At 33.7% G+C, this 18,682-nt stretch overlaps 1 pseudogene; it reads right to left on the minus strand.

Moving 5' to 3' along the window:
- Positions 1-17,956: 17,956 nt before the first annotated feature.
- On the minus strand, positions 17,957-18,539 carry LOC148955596 (dnaJ homolog subfamily B member 4 pseudogene; annotated as a pseudogene).
- Positions 18,540-18,682: the final 143 nt, after the last annotated feature.

Consider the following 18,682-nt stretch of genomic DNA (forward strand, 5'->3'; position numbering starts at 1 on the left):
GGGTGAAAGATATAAGTATTTCAATATGGATTTAGGAGGGACATTAAGAAAGTAACTTGCTCTGTAATGACCTTTGAAAAGTATTTCTTGGTGTTGAGGTATCCTAAAAGCTGAAAAGTATAGTTTTGGGTGAAAAAGATAAGTACTTCAACTTTATGGGTTTAGGAGGGACATTAAGAAAGTAACTTGCTCTGAAATGGTCTATGGAAAGTATTTCTTGGTGTTGAGGTATCCTAAAAGCTGTAAAGTATAGTTTTGGGTGAAAAAGTTAAGTACTTCAACATGGGGTTAGGAGTTAAATTAAGAAAGTCACTTGTTCTTAATTGTTCTTTGAAATTATTTCTTGGTGTTGAGTTATAATAAAAGCTGTAAAGTATAGATTTGTGTGAAAAAGTTAAGTATTTCAACATAGGTTTAGGAGGGACATTAAGAAAGTCACTTGTTCTGAAATGGTCTTTAAAGTATATATTTGTGTTGAGTTATACTAAAATATGTAAAGTATAGTTTTGGTTGAAAAATATAATTACTTCAACATAGGTTTATGATGGTCATTAATAAATCAACTTGCTCTGTAATTGTATTCGTAAAGTATTTCTTGGTGTTGATGTATCCTAAAATCTGTAAAGTATAGTTTCGGGTGAAAAAGATAAGTACTTCAACATGGGTTTAGGAGGGAAATTAAGACAGTAACTAGCTCAAACCTGGAAAGTGATCATGAATAATTTGTGTTTATTTATCATAAAATAAGTATAGTTTAATTGTTTTAGGAAAAGATAAATACATTAAGTTGGAATATGAGTTTAGAAGGAACATTCAGTAAATAACTCACACTGAAATTGTCTTTGGAAAGTATTTCTTGGTGTTGGGGTATCCTAAAAGCTGTAAAGTATAGTTGTTTATGGAAAAGATAAGTACTTCAACTTGTAAAATGGGTTTAGGAGGGACATTTAGAAAGTAACTTGGTCTGAAATTGTCTTTGAAAAGTATTTCTTGGTGATGAGGTATGCTAAAAGCTGTAAAGTATAGTTTTAGATGAAAAAGATAAGTATTTCAACTTGTAAAATGGCTTTAGGAGGGACAGTAAGAAAGTAACTTGGTCTGAAATGTTCTTTGAAAAGAATTTCTTGGTGTTGAGGTATCCTAAAAGCTGTAAAGTATAGTTTTGGGTGAAAAAGATAAGTACTTCAACTTGTAAACTGGGTTTAGGAGGGACATTAAGAAAGGAACTTGCTCTGAAATTGCCTTTGAAAGGTATTTCTTGGTGTTGATGTATCCTAAAAGCTGTAAAGTATAGTTTTGGTTGAAAAAAATCAGTACCTCAACATGGTTTTAGGAGTGACATTAAGAAAGGAAATTGCTCTGAAATTACTTTTGAAAAGTATATCTTGGTGTTGATGCATCCTAAAAGCAGTACAGTATAGGTTTGTTTGAAAATGATAAGTACCTCAATATGTTTTTAGGAGTGACATTAAGAAAGTAACTTTCTCTAAAATGATCTTTGAAAAGTATATCTTGGTGTTGAGGCATCCTAAAAGCTGTAAAGTATAGTTTTGTGTGAAAAAGATAACTACTTCAAGTTTTAAACTGGGTCTAGGAGGGATATTAATAAACTAACTTTCTCTGAAATTTTCTTTGAAAAGTATTTCTTTATTTTGATGTATCCTAAAAGCAGTAAAGTATAGATTTGGATGAAAAAGATAAGTACTTCAACTTGGGTTTAGGAGGGACATTAAGAAAGTAACTTGCTCTGAAATGGTCTTTAAAAAGTATTTCTTGGTGTTGAGGTATCCTAAAAGCTGTAAAGTATAGTTTTGGATTAAAAATATAAGTACTTCAACTTGGGTTTAGGAGTAACATTAAGAAAGTAACTTGCTCTGACATTGTCTTTGTAATGTATTTATTTTTGATTAGGTATCATAAAAGATGTAAAGTATAGTTTTGGGTGAAAAAGATAAGTACTTAAACATGGGTTTAGGAGGGACATTAAGAAAGGTACCTTCTCTGAAATTGTTTTTGAAAAGTATTTCTTGGTGTTGAGGTATCCTCAAAGCAGTAAAGTATAGGTTTGGGTGAAAGAGATAAGTGCTTAAATATGGGTTTAGTAGTGACATTAAGAAAGAAACATGCTCTGAAATTTTATTTGAAAAGTATTTCTTGGTGTTGAATGATCCTAAAATCAGTAAATTTTAGTTTTAGTGAAAAAGAAAGCTACTTGAAAAATGGGTTAGGAGTAGAATTAAGAACATATCTTAATCCAAAATTGTCGTTGGAAAGTATTTCTTGGTATTGAGGTATCCTAAAAGCAGTAAAGTATAGATTTGGGTTAAAAGTATAATTACTTCAAAATGGGTTTATTATGGACATTAATAAAGTAACCTGCTGTGAAATGGTATTCGGAAGTTATTTCTTGGTGCTGAGGTATCCTAAAAGCTGTAAAGTATAGTGTAGGGTGAAATTTATAAGTACCTACAGAGGGGTTGAGGAGTGACAGTAAGAAAGGAACGTTCCCTAAAATTGCCTTTGAAAAGCAGTTCTTGGTGCTGAAGCATCCTCAAAGCAGTAAAGTATAGATTTGGGTGAAAAATATAAGTACTTCAACTTGGTTGTAGGAGTGACAATAAGAAAGTAACTTGCTCTTAAATTGGCTTTGAAATGTTTTTCATGATGTTGATGTATCTTAAAAGATTTATTTTATAGTTTTGGTTTAAAAAGATAAGTCCCAAAACTGGGGGTTAGAAGGAACATTAAGAAAGTAAATTGATCCGAAATTGTTTTTGAAAAGTATATATGGGTGTTGAAGTATCATAAAAGCAGTAAATTATAGGTTTGGGTGAAAAATACAAGTAATTCAATATGGGTTTAGGAGTTACAATAATAAAGAAACTATATCTTACATCGCATTATAACTGTTTTTCATTTTTTTGTTTCATCCTATTATCATTAATGTTTAGTTTATTGTTATATATATTAGTACTACAACTTTGGGTTAGGATGAAAATTAAGAAAGTATCCTGCTCTCAAATTGTCTTTAAAAATAATTTCTTTTTGCTGTGGTATACTAAAATCTTGTAAGTATAGTTTTTGGTTTAAAATGATAATAACTTCAAATTGGGTTTAGTAGGGACATTAAAAAAGACACTTGATATGAACTGTTCTTTGAAAAGTATTTCTTGGTGTTGAGGTATCCTAAAAGCTGTAAAGTATAGTTTTGGGTGAAAAAGATAAGTACTTCAACATATAAGAAACATTCAAGAAACAATTTGCTACTTACTTACAATTTTTTCATGATTTCTTTAATGATATTTCTGTATTGTGTAGCCAAGAGTTGACTTCAATAAAGAATTTGTTACTTACTTACTTACATTTTTTTTTAGAGTTTCTTAAATGAAATTTCTTCATTGTGTATCCAAGAGGTGACTTCAGGAAAGAGTTTGTTACTTACTTAAATTTTTTTCAAATTTCTTAAATGAAATTTCTGCATTGTGTACCCAAGAGGTGACTTCGAGAGGTGACTTCTGACAATAGATGTATGCAAATTCCTTTTCTTACATCTCCGACGTTTTATTAGACATTCTAAACGTTTGATATGCTAGCTTACTCTAAAAATAATGAACACATAACAATGTAATGCATAATATATTTTTAATGAAATAATGCTATGTAGAATATTAATACAAAAAATATATTATGATACAATATTAATATCAATGATTAACTTTGGACATTTTGAATCTGTTCCATAAAATAGTTCACCATGCTCTCTCTTGATATTATAGCTATTGTCTTCTCTTAGTTTGTAATCAGTAGAATAATCATTATTCCATTTTGATTCATACACAGTTTTTACTGGTGTCTCATCAACAGGTTCAATATGCTTTTCGTCTTTGGTATTATTTGGTTCAGTGACTGTTTGATCAATGGCAGTAACGTTTGCTGGTGCTTTGTTTTTTATCGATTCATCTTTATATTCCATAGTGATATTTTCTGACAATGCCCTTTTTATTTTTCTGGCAATTTCACTGTCTATTATCACATTATTTTTACACTGGTAACAGTTTTGGCACGTAGACAAGATATGGTTTACGATATTAGTAGAAGAGTAGGCCTTTCTTTTATTTATCTTCCGTTGAATGCTAATACCCGAAAGGTGACGATTGGATGTATCAATAGGTAATGTGTTACCTGCAACAGTAGCAAGGAGTTGTCCTCTATCACCAAAGATTATTTTTATGTTGGCATTCTCTTTGAGTGCAATCATCTCTGGAGATCTCAATCTCGAATAACCACCAACATAAGAGTTGAATTTTTTGGTATTCCAAAGAAATTTAATTCCTTACTGTCATGACAATGCATGCATACATTTCCAATAGTGCTACCACTTGTACTTGTTTCAAAGTTTAAATATTTCTCTTTGTCAGCAGTCAGTTCTAAAATAATCTTGTTATGTAAACACCCTTTATTAAAATACTCCATCTTCACTTTTTTTTTTTAAAGATATTACTTATTTTTTTATAGTTAAACTGAGTACAAAATAATGATTTTAATACCTGCAAGAGAGTATGTTGTGTCAATAACCGGTCGTAGAATACCAGTGGGAAAGTCACATCGTGTATCTGACCAATCACAGAGTGCAATTGTTAGAACTGTAAGCATATTTTGATGTTTTAAGTTATGTACAAAAAGAAAAAAGTAAATAAAATAGAAAAATTTCGAAGTTTTAAAAAAGATTGAATAAAACTCTTTTAGGAAATCGAGTGTCTTTACTGAAAAACTACTGCATTACAGAGTCTCTCAAATCCCGTAAAGCTATTTTAAAATGTATAAGAATTATTTATTTAACAGAAATCCTAAATTTTGTTTTTAATGGGTATCAAGTAAAGAAAACCACACGGAATCAGGCAACAGAGTCTCTCAAACCCCTTAAAGCTCTTTTAACAGATACAAAAACTACTTATTTAAAACAAAAAATTCGTTTTTAATGAGCACTAAGTAAAGAAAAACCACACGGAATCAGGCAACTGAGTCTCTCAAACCCCTTAAAGCTCTTTTAAAAGATACAAAAACTACTTATTTAAAACAAAAACTTCGTTTTTAATGAGCACTAAGTAAAGAAAAACCACACGGAATCAGGCAACAGAGTGTCTCAAACCCCGTAAAGCTCTTTTAAAAGATACAAGAACTACTTATTTAACACAAAAGTTTGTGTTTTTAATGGGCACCAAGTAAAGAAAAACCACACGGAATCAGGCAATCGAGTCTCTCAAACCCCGTAAAGCTCTTTTAAAAGATATAAGAACTACTTATTTAACACAAAAATTTTGTTTTTAATGGGTATCAAGTAAAGAAAAACCACACGGAAAAGCCCTTAAAATAGCATAGGAAGGAACATAAGCTCCTGGAATAGCATAGGAAGGGGACATAAACTCTTATAATAGCATGGGAGGGGACATAAGCCCTTAAAATAGCATGGGAATTTCTATACACGCAAGCAAATAGCATGGGAATTCCTATACATGCAAGCAAATAACATGGGAATTCCTATACACACAAGCAAATAACATGGGAATTCCTATACACGCAAGCAAAATAACTTGTCAATTCCTATACAGGCAAGCAAATAACATGGGAGTTCCTATACATGAAAGCAAATAACCTGGTAATTCCTATACACGCAAGAAAATAACATGGGACTTCCTATACATGCAAGCAACTAACATGGGAATTCCTATACAAGCAAGCAAATAACATGGGAATTCCTATACATGCAAGCAAATAACAAGGGAATTCCTATACACGCAAGCAAATAACATGGGAATTCCTATACATGCAAGCAAATAACAAGGGAATTCCTATACACGCAAGCAAATAACATGGGAATTCCTATACACGCAAGCAAATAACATAGGAATTCCTATAAATAAAAGTAAAATTAATATGCAAATTTCGTTTTAATTATTCATGCACGGTGAGCCAAAATCAAAACCTGCATTAATTAAAAAACGTTCAAAATGAAATAAAAAAATAAGTTTTTTTAATTGAAAGTAAGGAACGACGTTAAAACTTAAAACGAACAGAAATTATTCCTTATATGAAAGGGGCTGTCCCCTCCTCAACGCCTCGCTTTTTACGCTACAGTTTGACTTTCTCGCAACTAAATTTTTTTTAAACAATAAAATTTTGTTTTAATTGCAAATTTTTTTAATTAACTTTAACAAAATTCACACCATCAGATTCAGCTTATCAACGAACATTATTAAAGAAGCTTCACACTCCTGTCTACAAAAATGTGGAATTTTGCATTTCTAATCAAATTTAACGAAAATCATACCATCACATTCAGCTTATTACAGAACCCTATTAAAGAATTTTCAAGCTCCTATCTGCAAAAAGGAGGAAATTTGCATCTTTTGCTCGAAGAAAGATCACGATGCGTGCCCTCCAAAAAATGGAGGGCATTTAGGCCCCCTCTCACGCTCACTTTTTTCTCAAAGTCACCCAATTAAAATTTCTGAGATAACCATTTTGTTCAGCATAGTCGAAAATCTAATATATATGTCTTTTAGGATGACTTAATCCCCCACCGTTCCCAGGGGAAGTGCTGCAAGATATGAACTTTGCCTATTGCTTACATATTGTATTGATTATTGGGAAGTATACAGACATTTTCAGGAAGGATTTTTGTCGGGTGGGGGGGAGGGGACTGGAGGAGGGGGTGACTCGGGAGAATCTTTCCGTGGAGGATGTTTTTTTGGGGTAAGGGACATTTCTATGAAGGGGGCGCCGGATTTCCAAGCATTATTTAAAAAACGATCAGAAATTAAACAAAAAAAAAACAAGTTTTTTCAACTGAAAGTAAGAAGCAACATTAGAAATTAAAACGAACAGAAATTATTACTTATATGAGGTTCTCCCCCAAGTCAATACCTCGCTCTTTACGCTACAGTTTTTTTTAGTGCTTTCAAAAGAGCTATCTATTCTAATTAAACGCCTTTGTGATTAGGGGTTTGTGAATTAATTTTTTTTTAACTTTTAACGTAAAGAGCGTGGTATTGACTAAGGGGAGAACCCTCTCATATACGTAATAAAAAAAAAAAGAAAAAAAACAAGCGATACGGCTCAAGAGTAATCGAAACTTTTAAAAACGGAATTTTGATGTCAATAAATGTATCAAAAGAATGGGCTTATAATGCTGATTCTAAATTTATAAATTTTATTAAGTTTAGTATTACTCATCAAGGGCTACGAGCCTGAGAGAATTTACCTAATTTTTTAAAGAAGGAGGAAACATCCCCTAAAGTGAAAGAATTTTAATGAAAATTCTTATTCAGCGTATCACAAAACCCTATTACATAGGTTTCAAGCTCATATCTGCAAAAATCTGTAACTATATCGGCAACGTATTTTTTGCCAGAAGAAAAATATACAAATATAGAAATTCGTTACGTAAGTCAATTTATAAATTATGTCACAATCAAATTTAGAGACAGCCATTTAGTAAAAGAAAAGTAAAATTTCTATGCAAATTTTGTTTTCTTATTTAATAAGGTGGGCCAAAATAAAAGCTGCATTAACTAAAAACCGATCAGAAATTAAATAAAAAAAACAAGTTTTTTAAATTGAAAGTCAGGAGCGATATTAAAACTTAAAACGAACAGAAATTGTGCCGTATATGAAAGGGGCTGTCCCCTCCTCAACACGTCGCTCTTTACGCTAAAGTTTGACTCTGTCTCCCAACTTTATTTTTTTAAACAATAAAAAACTTTAGCGAAAAGAGCGCCGCGTTGCGGCGGGGACACCCCCTTTCATATACGTAATATTTTCTGTTCATTTTAAGTTTTATTGCCGCTCCTTACTTTCAGTTTAAAAAACTTGTTTTTTTTATATTTAATTGCAGGAAATGGTCCCTTATTCATGCATCGACTTTATATGTTTTAGCTCGAAAGATCTTCAGCATCACTAACGATGAAGAGGTTAAGATAGTGCTGGCTAGTGACGGCACATTGATTGTGGATGACGAGTTTCTGCAGCACTTGCCAAAGGATAGTCTTGTAGCTCTTCTGAGAAAAGGAGAGGAGTGGGAGTTGTCAAAATTTAGGTTTTTATTTTGCTTTCTTTCCTGTAAGGTGAACAATTGTTTAGGGTATGGGCATGAAAGAATACGAAAAAAGTTATTCTTTTTTGTTTAGTTAGTAATATGTGCTTAAATATACACAAATAAAGCTAGTTCTTACCGAAAGCCTTCTTCATCACAAAAACAGCTGAAACGACGTTTAAGTTAATAAGGTCACAAGTTACAAGTTCTTAGGCTGCAGGAGAATGATCGCTCCTCCTAAATAATAAACAGAAACTTAAGTATTAGTGATTTATATATAAGTGTCTATTGTATTATTGTTTCTGTTATTTACCCCGAGGGTTCGTAACGTTAGGGTTTACAGTATCATATATATCATGTGTATATTTTATTACTTTTTGTTTCATGTCTATAGGATTAATGTTATTATCTCTGTATATATGGGCGACAATCTTGCTACTTGTTCCTCAAAAAAAAACAAATAACAGCAACTGAAAAGTTGACTCTACGCCTTATGCGCCAGCAGTTGCTCTGGAGGATTCTTTTCCTTTATCCTAATTATATTTTTAGTTGTGTTTTTTTTGGCATTTGTTCTTCTTTTTTTATAACGGTTTTTCAGTAGACATAATAAATATAGAAAAGGGTTTTTTCTAACATGGAAATTTGCTGCGCTAGATGAACGAAACTTATAAGAAGGGAACTACAGCTTAGATCAAGTCCTTTTAGAGTTTTTTTGGAGTGCCCATCCCAACCATCCCGTCCTCTTTAGGCTAATTACTTTTCAAGGACTTTTAAATCTTCGTATTAGGTGGAAGGGCATTTTAGGAAGGTATATACAGCTCAAATTAGTAGCTCACTTCGCCTCTTTCTTTCCTGTTAGGCTTAAGACATTCTGAAAAATAGACCATAACTTGGAAATAAAAATCTAGAACCGGCTCAAATTCTGGGAACCACCTTACAAAATTCACCTTACACACTTTTCAGCATCTTGAAGAACATTCAAGTAAGCAAGTCTACTTCTACTCTCTGTTTGCTAAAATGTAAACGTTTTTGTAATAATAATGTTCTTCCATAAAAAAATTTCTAATAATCACTCCATTTTTTTACATTTTTAATAATTTCAGTAATTTTATTAAGGTAATTTGTAATCAAATTACCCACTTGGTTTTTTTTCTAAAATCTAAAGATGCAATAATAAATGTGTGCTCAATTACTGTCATGTTCCTCAGTTTTGTTGACGATTTCTACCCAGGGCAATCAAAGGGGGACACCGCGGCTGGGTTTTTTTTATTTATGTTTGAGTTGAGAGGGGAACCGTAATTAATTTCGTTCCGGGTGCCACCAACACTAGGAACAGCCCTGTGTCTACCACTGTATATTTAGGCTTCTCTGACGCTTAGGTCATCTTTAGGGACACTCCACCTCTTTTTCTTTCTGCATCTTACAACAGAACCCCTTCCCTTGATAGACACAATTTAAATTTAGAGGAAGAAAAAATAAGGCTGGATAAAACCCTTCAAGACAAATTTAGTCCTACCGGAAAACTGCTTTATAAGTGTTATGTATTCGCTGTTTATAAGACTTCTTTTACAGAGTTGCAGAAGATGAAATCGACGCTAACCTATCCCCATTTTCGATTTTGCAATTTGTAGCTGGAGATCCTTCGAAAATGCTACTGCTCGATGATATACAGCTTGAACTGATCTGCGAATGTGACTTAGAAACTGATTCAGCACGTTACAGCTTGTACGAGCGAATTCAGGATTCCTGCCAAAGACTCCTTGCCGATCGGAGAGACAACAGAGAAGTTGCAGACTTAGTAAAGATGCTAGCAGATAATTAGTTCTATCTTCTTTTTTCTATGAATCCCATTTTTGTATTTTTTATTAAAAATTAGTTTTATTTACTGCTTTGATATTTGGGGTTTTAGTCGTCCATAGGTATCTGATATTTGGCCACATAGGGAGGTCCTTTCGGTTCATGACCGGGGTTTGCCTCGGGCACTTCAGAGCCCGGGAATCCAGCCCTAGGCCTTGCTTTGTGTACTTCAATTATACAGACCAAAGTATCCTTTGATTCTTTGATTCAGCCACATGGTTGAACGAAATTTGAAAAACATGAACCTAGTGTGATTTGCTTTAGTATAATCATTTGATCATTTAAGGCCTTCACCAACATTGATCTCTTACCAATCATGATTTAAAATAGTTGCAAGATGATCTCACGATGATGTTATGCCCTGATCTCAACAGGGCATAACATACTCAACGTTGCATTAAGATTTATCAATACAACTTTTCTTTTAAAAGGAGTTTTTATCAATATCATATTTAATGTAGTTTCTATTCATTTTTTGGTTTATTTTTCTTTATTTTCATGTTTAACAAATTATGGTCTTATTTCCCATTCGTTTTTAGTTTGTTTATAACAACTAAATTATGGATTGTACAGTAATGTAACTAAGAGCTCGACCGGGTGTTGGAGTTTGGCCCAAACTTGCACTCTGCAGCACAAAATGGCGGAAAACTGCTGCTTATAGAGGTGCTACCTTTTTTGCTACTTAAAAAGTCACCAAAACCAAAAGTTTCGTTTGAATGATCCTTTTCTACAACCACTGGTTCAATACAGTCACTCCTGAGCAAATAGATACCCCTGAAACAGATTCGAGGGCGGAGGGGGAGGAGACCCTTTGTGACATAGCGGAATTTTGTGTTATATTTTTTCTTTTTTATTGTTTTATTAATTTCTACCCTGATTAGGCTTGAATTTAAGTCTTTTTAAGTATATTTAAGTCTTTATTGTTTTCTAATTTACTAATATCAAAATAATGCTGCGGCATATATCTTCCTTGCTGCTGCTCTTTCCCCTTTCCCTATATAACTTTTAAACCTACACTTCAGTTACACAATACTAAAAACCTGTTTACATATTTACTACACTGACGAAAATGAACAAATTGAACTTAACTATACCGTGTTTTAGCTTTGTATTCAGTAAAATTTAACAAATATTAAATCAGCAAGGTATCACGTAAAACTTCTAGAACAGTCTCTGGCAAGTGATCTGGGAACTTAATATCAAAGGTGATTATGAGATCTCCGTGACGATTAGGCTCCTTTGGATAGGGTAGTCCGTAGCCCGGTAGCCTACGCTGAGTGGTTGGTTTCAGTATTTCGCTACTTGCATCTCTCCAGCATATTATCTCTCCAGAGAGTGTAGGGACATCGAACCGGGCACCACAGAGAGCGTCTCTAAGCGATATTTATGCGGTATAGTGGATATCAGAGCCATCTCTTTTGAAAGTAGGGTGAAGTTTGTCCTTGATAACAAAGACCACGTCCGCTGGGATTTTATTTGGTAGTTGATCCCCTTCCTTGGCAAATGTTATTTTAGTACCTGCTTTCCACCCTGGCTTAACGTTTATAGTTAATATTTTGTCTTCTTTAGCTATTCTTTCATCAGTCGCACTCCTGCTATAAACTATTCGAGAGATCTTCATTCGCTTCGTACAGCCTTTCATAATTTCTTCCAATGATAATGGAAGTTCATGTATAATGGGTGGGTCCTGGGTGATGGTCACTCTTTGTTTACCTCTCACTTCTTGATTGATTTGCTCGTCTATATTGGAGCTTTCCTTGCGTATTTCGAAACTTTGCTTGTCTATCTTGGAGCTTTCCTTGTCTATGTAGAAACTTTGCTTGTCTATATTGAAGCTTTCCTTGTCTTTTTTGAACCTTTCCTTGTCTTTTTCAAAGCTTTCCTTTTCTTTTTTTAAACTTTTCTTGTCTATGTCGAAGCTTTGCTTGTGTTTGTCGAAACTTTGCTTGTTTGTTTCGAACCTTTCCTTGTCTTTTTCAAAGCTTTCCTTTTCTTTTTTGAAACTTTCCTTGTCTATATTGAAACTTTGCTTGTCTATATCGAAGCTTTGCTTGTGTTTGTCGAAACTTTGCTTGTTTGTTTCGAACCTTTCCTTGTCTTTTTCAAAGCTTTCGTTTTCTTTTTTGAAACTTTCCTTGTCTATATTGAAACTTTGCTTGTCTATATCGAAGCTTTTCTTGTGTTTGTCGAAACTTTGCTTGTGTGTTTCGAACCTTTCCTTGTCTTTTTCAAAGCTTTCCTTTTCTTTTTTGAAACTTTCCTTGTCTATATTGAAACTTTGCTTGTCTATATCGAAGCTTTGCTTGTGTTTGTCGAAACTTTGCTTGTGTGTTTCGAACCTTTCCTTGTCTTTTTCAAAGCTTTCCTTTTCTTTTTTGAAACTTTCCTTGTCTATATTGAAACTTTGCTTGTCTATATCGAAGCTTTCCTTGTGTTTGTCGAAACTTTGCTTGTGTGTTTCGAACCTTTCCTTGTCTTTTTCAAAGCTTTCGTTTTCTTTTTTGAAACTTTCCTTGTCTATATTGAAACTTTGCTTGTCTATATCGAAGCTTTCCTTGTTTATTTGGAAGCTCTTCTTCTCTAAGTTTGTATAGAATTTGCTGTATTTTTCAACAGCGTACCAAACTGCGATTCCAGTAAAAGCGACTGAGGCACCAATGGAAAAACTTTTAATGACCATGTTTTACTTTTCAGCACTTTTTTTCAACTAATTGATTGAATTGGTAACCGTAAGTTATATTTCGAAAATGACGTCAGTTTCAATAAGGGGGTGACGTCATGTCCTTTACACGCTGCTATGATATTCACTCAATTTGAAATGACTTCATAACTGAATATGACGTCACATTAACGTTACTGCCATGGGTTATGCAAAAGAAGAGTATAATTTAAAAATGCCAAGATATACCGGACAGCTATGTGAATGGCTCTCTAATGAACCTTTTCAAAGAAACTAATACTTAAAATAAGAGAGCCGTAATAATGACTGATAATACATTGGTTAAATGTGATAATTAATTTAGACTTAGAAAGACAAATAAATATATTTAATTGCTATACTCTTAAGGATTGTGTTCTACTACTTTCGAGCACCTTATCCTTTAAGAAGACTCGCAAGAACACAGTGGACTATAAGGCAATTATTTTAAAGATTTTGTAAATATTTCACTAATTAATGGATAAATATTTACTAGAATAAATATTCACTGGGTGAAACTGAAGCAACTTAGAAACTATAAATATTGCATTTTAGACAGCAAGTTTGTGTTGCAAATTTCATTCATTTTTGTGGATCCATACTTTCTTCTTAATAATGAGAAAGAGCAAAATACATGTCTTCTCGGGTATTTAGAGATGCTATTTAACAGTTAACTCCAAGTGCCCACCAAATGTCAAACGCCTGTTTTATTTAGAAAAAATACCCGCTCTGGGAGAATAGGTACATTTACCCACTGGTATTATTACCAACACTATACTACCTTTGAAGAAAACATAGGTAGCTCTTTTGCAGGGTTCTGATAAATAATTCGATGGGAAAAACCTCTAAAGCCTTTTAAGCTGTTTTCCCTCCAGTTATTATCTGCCTTTTTGGATAGTGTCATTCCTAAGTTGCACACTTAGAACTATCCATCAGATGAACAGTTCTTAACTTCTATGAGTATTAATTTTTTCTATGAGGTGAATTATGGTTATCCAATCCCTACGATAAAACATGGTACCACTTTTCAGCCACATTCACAACAAGAGAGATTTTAATCTTTCATCTGCTAGGGAAATATGTCAGGGCTTTGCGTGAAGTCGTGCGTGCACGCAGCCATGTACCATACACGCAGCCGCTATGTGGATAAGCTAAACAAGGGGGAAAATTAACTAATAACGTTGTGTTGGTTGACAGAAAAAAATCAGAGATTGAACTTGTTTCACAAGAGTGATGAAAGTTGAAAGTACCTGTGCTCTCAGTACCATAGAGAAATTGAGGACCACTAATTTACCTGTCCAAAAAGGGATATGTTACTCGAGTCCAATTCAAATTCTGATTTCTTTTTTTTTATTTTCTACTTCGAGAAAGACAAGCTGATTCGCAAATGTTAAATATAATTAGCTAAACCAGAGAAACTGAAATTCAAAAACTTGGTCCTTTTTAACAAAGTATATTTCATGCATAGAATTGATTAATAATATAACCTAATTAGGCCTCTAAAGTATAAAATATTTCCATCTTTTCATAAGGTTGTATGAGAAAATGATTTTGGGTTCTTGTTAGTATCTAAAGTTTTTTATAAATAACAAATTATATTTAAGCCGCTCTAAAAAAAAAAAAAAAAAAAAAATATTTAAGAGCCATAAGCACTATTAATACTGTTATTTAAATTTGAGCACATCCCAAAATCCCAGTCCTTGCAAAAACGGGTGAAACATATAAGAGAGTAGTAAATCAGACTTATAAATTAGTAATTCCATAAACAAAATACATCCGTAATTGTAAACAAAATAGAAAAACAGAATAGAATTACACGAAATACAGCTTTACAACGACGCGAGATCGTACCAAACAGTCAGGAATGATTCTTGACCAGAAAGTTAGTTTTGCAGTAAATCCCTACTAGTTCAAAAGGTGTTTCTATTAAATAATCCATAACGATAATCAACCTGCATAAATTAGCAAAAGAAATCTTGTTTGAACATAAGACAGTTAATGGCTCAACTATGTCATGATAACAATGTGTTTTGCATACCTAAAAAATGAGTTCAACGCATGCAGCAGAACAGAAAAAACAGGCGATTGACCGAATAACTTCTTTAGCACGATCTTGGAATTGAATTGAACCTGTGACCTCTTAAATGGTAACAGAATTTAGAGAGAAAACAACAATAAAGAATACAACAACTGTAAGGCAGTATTCTGACGTATAACAGTCGAAGTTATTGCACACTCAGCCTCTCATTTTTCTTAAGATGGGCAACATCATCTCAAATGAGGGTCGCTTCCCCGAGTCCTTGTTCATACAAATCCGAATCATTTTCGCCAAGTGAGGAGATACTCCTGGTGCTATTGATACTCGTAATCCCTCAAGGGCAATCTAGACAAAAAAAAAACAATTGTTAACGAACCTATATCAACATGATTGGTAACCAAAGTTTTAACCTAAAAAGTTCAGTTAGTCATACAGACAAGTACCGGGAATTCTTAAGCGAAACGAAACTGCCATCCAATAAAAATTCGGTTTCTGCTGAAAGACAAGTAAAGCCACGAAACCCAACATTAACCTAGCACGAAGCCGCAGGATTGTACCCGAAAGCTGAATAAAAAATAAAGATGTTTATGAAACATTGCAAGCTTCAAATCGACGTTATTAGCCTGATCATAAAATAGAGACTTGCAAATGAGATTTCCAAGATGTTTTAAAATCTAATACAGTTTAGCACTGGAAGCACTCATTAAAGTATCATCACTTAAGGTCGACAACGTCTCTAAATAACGTCAACAGAAGAAGGTGAAGTATTGTTTCAGAAACTACGTTGTCCGCCCCACCTGGCATTTAACGTTCAGGTGTTACTTGGGAATCTGTTTAACCCTAAGCATCCACTAACGTTAACCGTAACTGTAACGTACACAACCTGGAGTCTTCGGCTCCTCCTCTAAATAATCTCCATACTTTAAAAATTCTATCTACAACTTCTTATTTAACTCAACTCTTTTCACAGTTTCTTTTTTTTTTAAGTTTACCCATCACAAGATAAATACCTATATACATACTTGTTCTAGCCAATGTCGGGAGGGATAAATAGACAAACAATGTCAAATGATATTCCATACATTTAGAATATAATTACTATAATCTGGTGTTGCATTTATCTCAAAGCATTGTTAATTTAAACTAATTACATAACAATATTTTTGAGAGATTAAACAAGAATTTTTTCTCAAGTCAGACGCTAGAAAGTTAAATTGACGAAAGCTTAACTATCTGCTAGGATCTAAGTCAATTAAGCCTTCTAATTCTTCCTAAGCGAAAAGGAAACAGGTCTTTTGATACCGTATAAGAGTTAAAGAAGACAGAAAATCTTTAAGCTACTCATCATTTCTATTTTTATTATGTGTGTCCTCCATGCTACTGCTACCCACAATCTATCCAAAGCCTCCCTCTTTGATGGCGTATATTGATGATAAATCTCTGGAGGATAATTTGTGTTTATCCAGAAGCCTCACTAAGCAATGAGAGTAAAGTATCCAAGTGGTTCAAGAGCCATAAATTAATTTTCACTTATAGGCTAATTGTAAATTTTCAGATTTCTTAGACAAGGGCAATGTTTTAATTTTTTAACATTTTGCCATACTGCAAAAAAGCGGACTTTCGACTTTTGGACCTTGTCAAAACGGCAAATAGCAATGGGAAAATTTTATAGAACAGACCTTTCCCCAAGGGCTGTGGGGGGCGGGGGTCATGCTATATCCAATAGTATATTTATTTGGCTTTTCAACTATGCTGAACAAAATGGATATCCCAAAATTTTGATTGGATGGCTTTGAGAAAAACTTAAAAAGGGCACTAGAACTTTTAATTTCTGCTCGAAAGAGCCCTTTACTGATATTCTAGGACTATTGGTTCGGTGCAATCATCCCTGGAAAAAAATTAACATGCATTCTTTTTTATTCTTCTGGGAAAAAATATAAAATTCCACATTTTTGCAGATGTAAGCTTCAAACTTCTACATTTGGATTCTCGAATACGCTGAATCTGATGATGTCATTTTCATCAAGGCCTTCACTTTTAGGGGGTGTTTTCCCCCCTACCTTTTCGAAAATTCAAATCTATTATTGTGGTTCCGGCGCTAGCTGCAACCTAGTTAATAACGAACCACGGCCCATAGTAACAAAAAAAAAAAATTGAAAAACGTGTTTAGAAAAAGTGGCAAGTAAGAAAACATAGCCATTTCTAGCTGATTCAGGAATGGCAGCTTTTATCTAAATTAGTCTTAATAATAAAATGTTATTTTGAAAACAAATTTAATCAAATTTAGGAAAATAGCGGGAAACCACGTAAAAATGGTCTCTGATAGAAACTAAAGTTGAGATCACCTTGGCTAAAGCATTGAAATCACCTTGGCCAAACGATTGAAATCAGCTGAAAACACTATAGAGGAAACTCACAGTCTCCAGGTTGACCAACAAGGACAATCACTTTTTCGCTGAAGGGTATCACTGAAGTGTCTCTTTTTTCCGTTTTTTCCTCCTCTTTACGGGGGCAGTAGAACATAATAGAGAGCTGTTTAATTAATCTATGATTACCCGGTTTAGATACAGAGAGCTAAAGCATTAGTGGCATTGCACATGCAACAGAAGACCAAGCAAAGCGCATTATTCATCAGGTAGAGAAAGGTATGTTGTTAACAAGCCAGATGGTTTATTAAAACCAAAATTTATAAAATCAAGTTTATGCGCTTTAAAGATAAGGACACCTCTAAGTAATATCTAAAAAGGAAATGTGCAGTAAATTTAAAAGTAAACAATCCTATAGTGATGGCTGAAATACTTAAACCCACGTTTGCGAACAGTTTTGTTTCTAGATTGTGATGCACTATTTTCTTATTAGTACAAGCTTTATACGTTCAACTTACTTACTTACATTACTTACTTATCTTACTTACTTACTTACTACATTACATTACTTACTTATTTACTTATCTTACTTACTTACATTTTTCCACTTTCCGATTACAGAGGTTGCTTAGAGTAACAGGGGCAGTATGGCGGTTTCCGTCTCCAAACTCCTTGGCTCACTAGAAATCTTTATTGTTTTCTAATTTACTAATATCAAAATAATGCTGCGACATATATCTTCCTTGCTGCTGCTCTTTCCCCTTTCCCTATATAACTTTTAAACCAACACTTCAGTTACACAATACTAAAAACCTGTTGACATATTTACTACACTGACGAAAATAAACAAATTGAACTTAACTATACCGTGTTTTAGCTTTGTATTCAGTAAAATTTAACAAATATTAAATCAGCAAGGTATCACGTAAAACTTCTAGAACAGTCTCTGGCAAGTGATCTGGGAACTTAATATCAAAGGTGATTATGAGATCTCCGTGACGATTAGGCTCCTTTGGATAGGGTAGTCCGTAGCCCGGTAGCCTACGCTGAGTGGTTGGTTTCAGTATTTCGCTACTTGCATCTCTCCAGCATATTATCTCTCCAGAGAGTGTAGGGACATCGAACCGGGCACCACAGAGAGCGTCTCTAAGCGATATTCAGATATCCGATATCAGAGCCATCTCTTTTGAAAGTAGGGTGAAGTTGGTCCTTGATAACAAAGACCACGTCCGCTGGGATTTTATTTGGTAGTTGATCCCCTTCCTTGGCAAATGTTATTTTAGTACCTGCTTTCCACCCTGGCTTAACGTTTATAGTTAATATTTTGTCTTCTTTAGCTATTCTTTCATCAGTCGCACACCTGCTATAAACTTTTCGAGAGATCTTCATTCGCTTCGTACAGCCTTTCATAATTTCTTCCAGTGATAATGGAAGTTCATGTATAATGGGTGGGTCCTGAGTGATGGTCACTCTTTGTTTACCTCTCATTTCTTGATTGATTTGCTAGTCTATATCGGAGCTTTTCTTGCGTATGTCAAAACTTTACTTGTCTATCTTGGAGCTTTCCTTGTCTATGTAGAAACTTTGCTTGTCTATATTGAAGCTTTCCTTGTCTTTTTTTAACCTTTCCT

The sequence above is a fragment of the Artemia sp. Qi Xiang Cuo genome, chromosome 2, assembly GCF_049724085.1.
Source record: "Artemia sp. Qi Xiang Cuo chromosome 2, ASM4972408v1, whole genome shotgun sequence".
Taxonomy (NCBI): domain Eukaryota; kingdom Metazoa; phylum Arthropoda; class Branchiopoda; order Anostraca; family Artemiidae; genus Artemia; species Artemia sp. Qi Xiang Cuo.